Consider the following 7135-nt stretch of genomic DNA (forward strand, 5'->3'; position numbering starts at 1 on the left):
CGGGGCCGCCGGGCGGAGAGCGCCCCGCCAGCCCCACGCGCGGCGCCGCATCCCCGCTGCCTCGGAGCCGGCGCGGCGGAGGGCCGGCCCGCAAGCGTCCTCCGCGCGGCGTTCCCACGTGCAGGCGCGCCCGCGGCTCTGGGCGCGACGCCCGCGAGGGACATCACGGCGCCCGCGGGGGGCAGGCGAGCGCCTGGGGGGCGCGTGGCGGCGGCGGCGCCTGCAGCGATGCGCGGCGTGGGGGCGCCTCTCCCCCTCCCCTCCCCTCCCCGGAAAGCCCCCGTGGAGCCGAAGGTGAGAGATGCGGGGCGAGGCAGGACGTCGCGCGGCGTTTTGGGAGACGGTGGGACTGGGGGCCACGGGGCGCGGGTGCTCGGCGGGGGGCTGCACTCCCGTGGCTGCTGCTGCCGCCGGCCCCCTGGCCCTCTGTCGTCCCCGGTATCCGGAGGAGCGGGGCAGCGCCTGGAGGCTGCGGCTGTGCGGATCCGTCGCTTGTGGGCGCCTGGCTGGCCCCTAGGAAGCCCCACGGCTTCCCTCTTCCTATTGTGGTGTAAGAATTGCAGGTGAAGAATCGCGTTACTCCGTTACCCACCCCGGGCAATTAGGGGTTTGTTGTTGTGGCTGCATCCCCCTCACCCACCTGTTTTAATCCCCCCTCCCGTCTGCTGGCCAGTGCTTGAGAAATACTGCCCCAGGGTTCTTTCCATCTCTACATATGCATGGACATGTATGTTTATTCCCTATTTTATTGCTTTATATATTGGACCCAAGGTAGGTTGCTGTTCAGATTAAATACAATGAACAATGCAACTAATATATCTAGGGAGCTTGTGCTAGTTTTCCTTCTAGATCTTTCAATCCCTTCTCCAACAATTAACAGATCCTCGTTTTTTTTTCCGCATTTGTGGAGTTAAGTGCTGAGGGGATTTTGCCATTAGATCCCGTTACCTGTTCCATGAAATGTGTGGCATGTTTAGCTTAATTCTCTTAGTGCCCTTTTGTGGATCAGAAGATGCTACAGAGGGTTTTGTTTTGTTTTTTGCTTTTTTCCCCCATGCAAAAGTAGCTCCTAAAGTTTAGATTTTTGTTAGTGTTGGCATTTAATGCAGAGGGTCTAAGGAGTGCTTAGACAGACCTTGTTAATTATCATATGTAAAAGATTTTGACTCACACAGACTCTTCCTCCTCCTGGAAGTTTCCCACTTTCATGCTTAGGTTACATGTTGTCATGTCATCCAAAACCTGGCATATCATGGCTTGTTGGAGCAGGGGAACAACCCTCAAAGAATGAAACAGGAGTCCAACAAGCTAGGTTGCATAGGTCCAGGCAGGATGACACATTGTGCCCAGGCAGTTAATTGGGAAAATGCCAGTACACACTGTGGATGATTGGTTCCAGTTGCCATCAGTCCCAGCCAGCCTGCCCCATGAGGAGGGCTATTGAGAATAGCAGTTCAGCAACACCTGGAGGATGCATGTTCTTCAGCTGTGGTTGTAAAAAAGTTGCAAAAAATGAAAAAGGATGTTGGAAACAAGCAAATTCAGGTGTCTTCTCTTTTTGAAGTCACATAACACCGAGAGCAGGGGTGAGCGACTTGTGACTTCCAACTCCATGTCAGCCTAGCCAGTGCTTCAGGATTGTGGGAGTTGTAGGCCAGAACATCTGGCAGCCACAAGTTACTCATGCCTGATCTAGAAGGAAGAAGGGTGACCATTTCTAAAACTATTGCATCATAAGAAATGCTCTGGAAATATCTTTGAAGAGTGTAAAATATACTGCTGTAACAAAATAAATAAAACCATTGTGCCCAGTGATTGGCCTAGCCATAAACATATTAGGAGACACAAATGACATGGAGTTAAGATATGTAAATTAATTTAGAACTTCATGGTTTCCTTGAACATTGAAGATGCTGTCCACCCCACAAGAATGCTTGCTCTCCCCATTGTTCTGTCTTCCAAATTGTCATCCTACTTTTTGCAGTTTTGCATACCTTCTCTCACTAACACTGTATTCTGTTACTACTTAGTATTTCCTATTTCCTTTCGGAGCAATTCACCAACCTGAGGTTTGTTTAATCATCCCCTCTTAATTTAGCAATAATTCTGCTAGTAGGTCTTGGAACGGAAGGCTTCCCCTTCACTCCAGACCAGTCAGTGGTATGGTTCACAATTATCTCTGACATCACAGGATGTAGCAGCCAGAGGCTGTGCTCCAAAAAGCTACAATAACATCACAGAACCTGTTGCAGGCACCTATATTAAATTGATATAGCTGGTCAAGTTTATTGGCTGTAGGGACTTACATAGTTTTACTTTTTTCCCTTTTTACCCCCCCCCCCCCCGTTTCCCCCTGCCCTTTGTTCCCTGTAACACACTCCCATTTACTGGTAGGAGTGTGGTGTTAACCTTCAGGGAAGACAGGTCAGACTACTGGTTGTTAACAACAGGCCCAGCATGCTAGAATCAAAAGGGCATCAGGGAGGATGGAACAGGAGGACTCCACCGTGGTGGTGACCGGCAGCGTCTCCGCAATGTTTGCTTTCCTGCCTCAGGTCAACTGCTAGAGGAAAAGGTGGGGGCGCTAGAGCAGCGACCGTCCTCCCTCAAGGAAATAGAAGAAGATGAAGAGTTTTTAGACAGAATGGTGGACCTGCAGCGGCTAAGAGCAGTACAGAAGCAAGAAGTGCAACAGCGAGCTGAGGCAGAAGGAGAGGATCCTGAGGGAAGGGCAGATGAGGAGGAAACTCCCTGGAAAAGAGTGACGGGCGCAGAAGAACTAGACGCTCAGCGCCAGTGGGAGCGGTGGACCCCTCAAACCGCTTTCAGTGGCTCGAGGACGAGACTGGAGGGGTGCCTGCTGTGGAAGAACGGCAAGTCATCCTGTGGAACACTGAACCAGCGGCTGAAGGTCAGCCAAGTAGCGGCAATGATAGCAAGGCTCACAAGAACAAGAAGAGAAGGAGTATTAGTGGTGGGAGACTCCCTTTTCCATGGGGTGGAAACACGCGTATGTCAGGAAGACCCGTGGACTCATCAGGTGTGCTGTCTCCCTGGAGCACAGATTAGAGGACTAACTGAAAGAGTGCCTGGGCTCATACAGCCCGTGGACTTGTATCTCTTCCTTCTTATACATGAAGGAACAAACGATACTGCCAAGTGGAGCTTTGAAGAAATCATGTCGGATCCTGAAGTTTTTGGGAGGAAAGTCAAGAACTTTGGGTCCCAGATAGTTTTCTCTTCATCCAGTTGAAGAAGAGGAATTGCCTGGCTGCAAAGTCCTGTCATGCCTGGTGCTGACATGAGAGATTTGGATTCCAGGACCTTGGCCAACACTTCCTGGTGGACTGCTGGCAAGGGATAAGCTGTAGCTTACAAAGACTCGAAAGAAGGCGTTTGGCCACAGCATGAAGAATTCAACAATTGGAAGATGCAACCTGTTCAAGAAGAACAGAGGGGGCAGAAAAGAAGGTGGTATTGCACTACATGGTAAAGATACACATCTCTGCAGAGAAATTCAGGAGGATGAGCTTGGTAGCCCCATCAAGGGCATCTGGATTAATATAAATGGAGCAAGGAATAAAAGGAACACAACAGTTGGAGTTTTTCCTGGCCACCCAGTCAAGGCGAAGATGAGTATGGAATTTTTGAAAAGCTAATTTCTAGTGTTCCAAAGAGGCATGATGTCCTCATTATAGGGGACTTCAATTTCCTTGATATCACTTGAGAGACACATTTCGCCAAATGTGTCCCCCTAAGAACTCTGGGCGAAAGTGACCATTCCATACTTGAATCTTGATTCTAAAGGAAGCAAAAGCCAAATGAAGTGAAACATGTACCCTGGATTTCAAGAAAGCCATTTTTAGTTAACTCAGAACAATGATAAGTTCCACAGTCAGTGATTCTAATGAGAAAAGGAGTCCAAGATGGGTGAGAATTGTTAAAAAAGAAAATTCCAAATGCGCAATTACAAACAATTCCAACAAGAAACAATGGTGGAAGACTGCAGAAGAAGCCCATGTAACTTCACAAAAAGCTTAGACATGATCTGAAAACAAAAAAAGGAAGGGAGGCCAGGCTACAAAGGAAGAATACAAGCAGGAAGGGAATTTCAGGAATGGTCTCAGGAAGACTAAAGCTGTGAATGGACTGAGGCTAGTGAAGGATGCTAAAAGCAACAAAAGAGTCTCCAGATATGTCCAAAGAAAAAAACAAGAAAGAAATGGGAGTTCAGCTACTCCATGTGGATGACAGAACGATAACAGATGACAGAGAAAAGGCAAAAGTGCTCAATTCCTACTTCAGCCAAGTCTTCTGCCAAAAAAAAGATGTATGGTGTTCTTGAAGAAGGGGACAAGACCGGAGGGGCGCCCGCTAATTGAGCAGGATGGCAGCTCAAGATTCATAGGCAACTGGTCAAGGATCATCTCACCGGATCAAATGAGTTCAAATCTCCTGGGTCCAATCTTACAGTCATAAAGGAGCTGGCGGAAGAACTCCCAGAACCACTGAGGATGGGAAGGAAGCCATGGAGGACTGGGGAAGTGCCAGATGACTGGAGAAGGGCTGAAGTTGCCTTTGTCATCAAGAAGAAGGAAAAAGAAGAACCTGGGAAGTGCAGTCCATTTAGTCTGACGTCAATCAGACTGCGTCCCTTCCTGGAGAACAACTGCCTGGCGACAGTGACACATGCGCTGGTAACTTCCCGATTAGATTTCTGTAACGCGCTCTACATGGGGCTACCCTTGAAGACAGTCCGGATACTTCAGTTGGTGCAGAATAGAGCTGCCAGGTTGCTGACAGGGACGGGGCGTTGTTCTCATATAACCCCAGTTCTCCATCAGCTCCACTGGCTCCCGATTGAAGTCCGAGCCCAATTCAAGCTGTTGGTTATGACCTATAAAGCCCTAAACGGCTTGGGACCTGGATATCTAAAGGAACGCTTGCACCCATATATGCTCTCCCGCCCCTTGAGATCAGCAATGGATGCCCTTCTCCGGGAACCCTCTGTGAATGATATTAGGAGGGTGAGTACCCAGAGGAGGGCTTTCTCTGCCGTGGCACCCCATCTATGGAATGTGTTCCCCAGAGAGGGCCGCCTGGTGCCATCGTTATTTGTTTTTCTGCACCAGGCTAAGACCTTTTTATTTAAAACTTATTTTAATTGTTAAATTATTGAATTAATTAAGATGTTAACATTTTTAGCCGAGAATGCACCGGGGGTTTTTAAATGTTTTTTTAAATTGTTGTATTATTATTATTTATGTATGTTTTTATGTATTCTTTGTGAGCCACCCCGAGGCTTTGTTGCGATGGGGGCGGCATAGGAATGTTTTAAATAAATAAATAAATAAAATCCCTGGAAAATCCTGGAGCAGATTATTAGATGTCTGCAAACATCTAGAAAACAATGCAGTGATTGCTAAAAGTGAACAAGGGTTTCTCAAGAACGCATCTTGCCACAGAACCTTTGGCTATAGGGTGGCATACAACTTCAATAAGTAAGTAAATAAATATTCTGATTTAATTCTTTTGCTTGTGTAACCTCCCCGACAGATGGTGGGAATGCTGTAGACATAATCTATCTCGACTCTAGCAAAACTTTTGACAAAGTGCCCCATGATATCTTGATTGGCGCATTAGCAAAAGTGGGCTGGCTGGAGCAGCCATCAGGTGGATCCACAATTAGCTGCAGAATTGGACTCGGAGTGCTCAGTGGCACCTTTTCAGACAGGAGATGTAGCCAGTGAGGCTCCTCAGGATTCAGCCCTGGGCCCAGTGCCCGTTTATGCGATTTGCAGATGATGCAAGGATGGGTGGGGTAGCTAATGCCCTGGAAGCCAGAAAGCAGATTCAGAGTGGTCTTGATAGGTTGGCGTGCTGGGCCAAAAGCAACAGAATGGAATTCAGTTGGGACAAATGCCAAGTTCTGCACGCAGGAAAAATAAACTAAATGCATTGGCACAGGATGGGGAATACGTGGCTCAATAATAGGCAAGTGAGAAGGACCTCAGAGGAGTTGTGGAGCACAAGCTGGCTGCGAGTCCACACTGTGATGTGGCTGCAAAAAGGGCAGGTGCTGTTTTGGGCTGCATTAGTAAGAAGTATCACTTCCAAGTCCCATGAGGTACTAGAGCCGCTTTGCTCAGCACTGGTCGAGGCGTCATCTCGAGTCCTGTGTCCAGTTCTGGGCTCCACATTTTCAGAAAGATGCAGACAAGCTGAAGGGGGTCAGAGGAGGACTAATAAGGGTGATCCAGGGACTGGAAACAAAGCCTGTGAAGAAAAATTCAAAGGACTGGACACGTTTAGCCTTGAGAAGAGAAGACTGAGCAGTGATATTATAACTTACTGGTTTTTGGTATTTAAATCGCCCCAACCTAGCTGCACAAAAATTGTCTTCTGACTTAGACCATAAAAGCTAGCCTCCACCCCACATTTCTCACCCTGGCTGTCATTAGTGTGTGCTACAAAACATGGCTGTTTGTATTTGACCCTGTTAAGCATATCTGAAAACTTGATTATTTGGATTTTTAACCGCCATTCCACTCCTTCACCTAATGACAGGTGTCGTGATTTTTCAAGAAGTTAAAATATTAATCATCTGTAGCTACAAAAGTTTCCCTAAACACAGTAGAAGAGGCACAGGTTTGGACTTTGCCAGATTTCTGGGGGAAAGCAGTTCTTATGCTGCGGGTAGAATGGACTCGGTGTGGGTTTGGTATTTTTTTAATTCTTGCTAGCCAGCCGGGCTTCATTGAGGGTGCTTGCAGGGGTATTCTGCTAACTGCATGGGATCACAGCTGACAGTTCACTAGTGGCAAAAAATGCATGAGTTGCTGTTGCACTGCTAGCTGTTGCACACCTGCCGTCAGGACTAGCGCATCCAGCGCAAGCAGCATCTAGTTTAATGGTTGTAATTAGTTGTACAACACCATGTGCCGTGTCTTGTGCAAGTTTGCAGCACAACTTGTCAGCGTGTTCCACAACAGCTTGGAAAATGGCTTACACAGCAGTCTGCAAGTAGAATCAAAATTTTGGAAATGACACTTGTCAATAAAAATGATGTTTCGGCAGGCCGTGGGTGCTTTTTGCTGGCGGAGTGGCACCTTTGGATGCAATCCATTATAGTTTT

At 47.8% G+C, this 7135-nt stretch overlaps 1 protein-coding gene across 1 annotated transcript in view; it reads left to right on the forward strand.

Annotated features, from left to right (window-relative positions):
- The first annotated feature begins 5335 nt into the window (after positions 1 to 5335).
- Positions 5336 to 7135, forward strand: part of STYX (serine/threonine/tyrosine interacting protein) — a 31378-nt gene continuing 29578 nt past the window's right edge. The window contains exon 1 of the mRNA XM_044436285.1: positions 5336 to 5501. The gene's annotated coding sequence lies outside the window, so the exon portion shown is untranslated. The remainder of the gene's footprint in view (positions 5502 to 7135) is intronic.

Source organism: Varanus komodoensis, unplaced genomic scaffold, assembly GCF_004798865.1.
Source record: "Varanus komodoensis strain SLA01 unplaced genomic scaffold, ASM479886v1 scaffold3, whole genome shotgun sequence".
In the NCBI taxonomy this organism is placed as follows: Eukaryota; Metazoa; Chordata; class Lepidosauria; order Squamata; family Varanidae; genus Varanus; species Varanus komodoensis.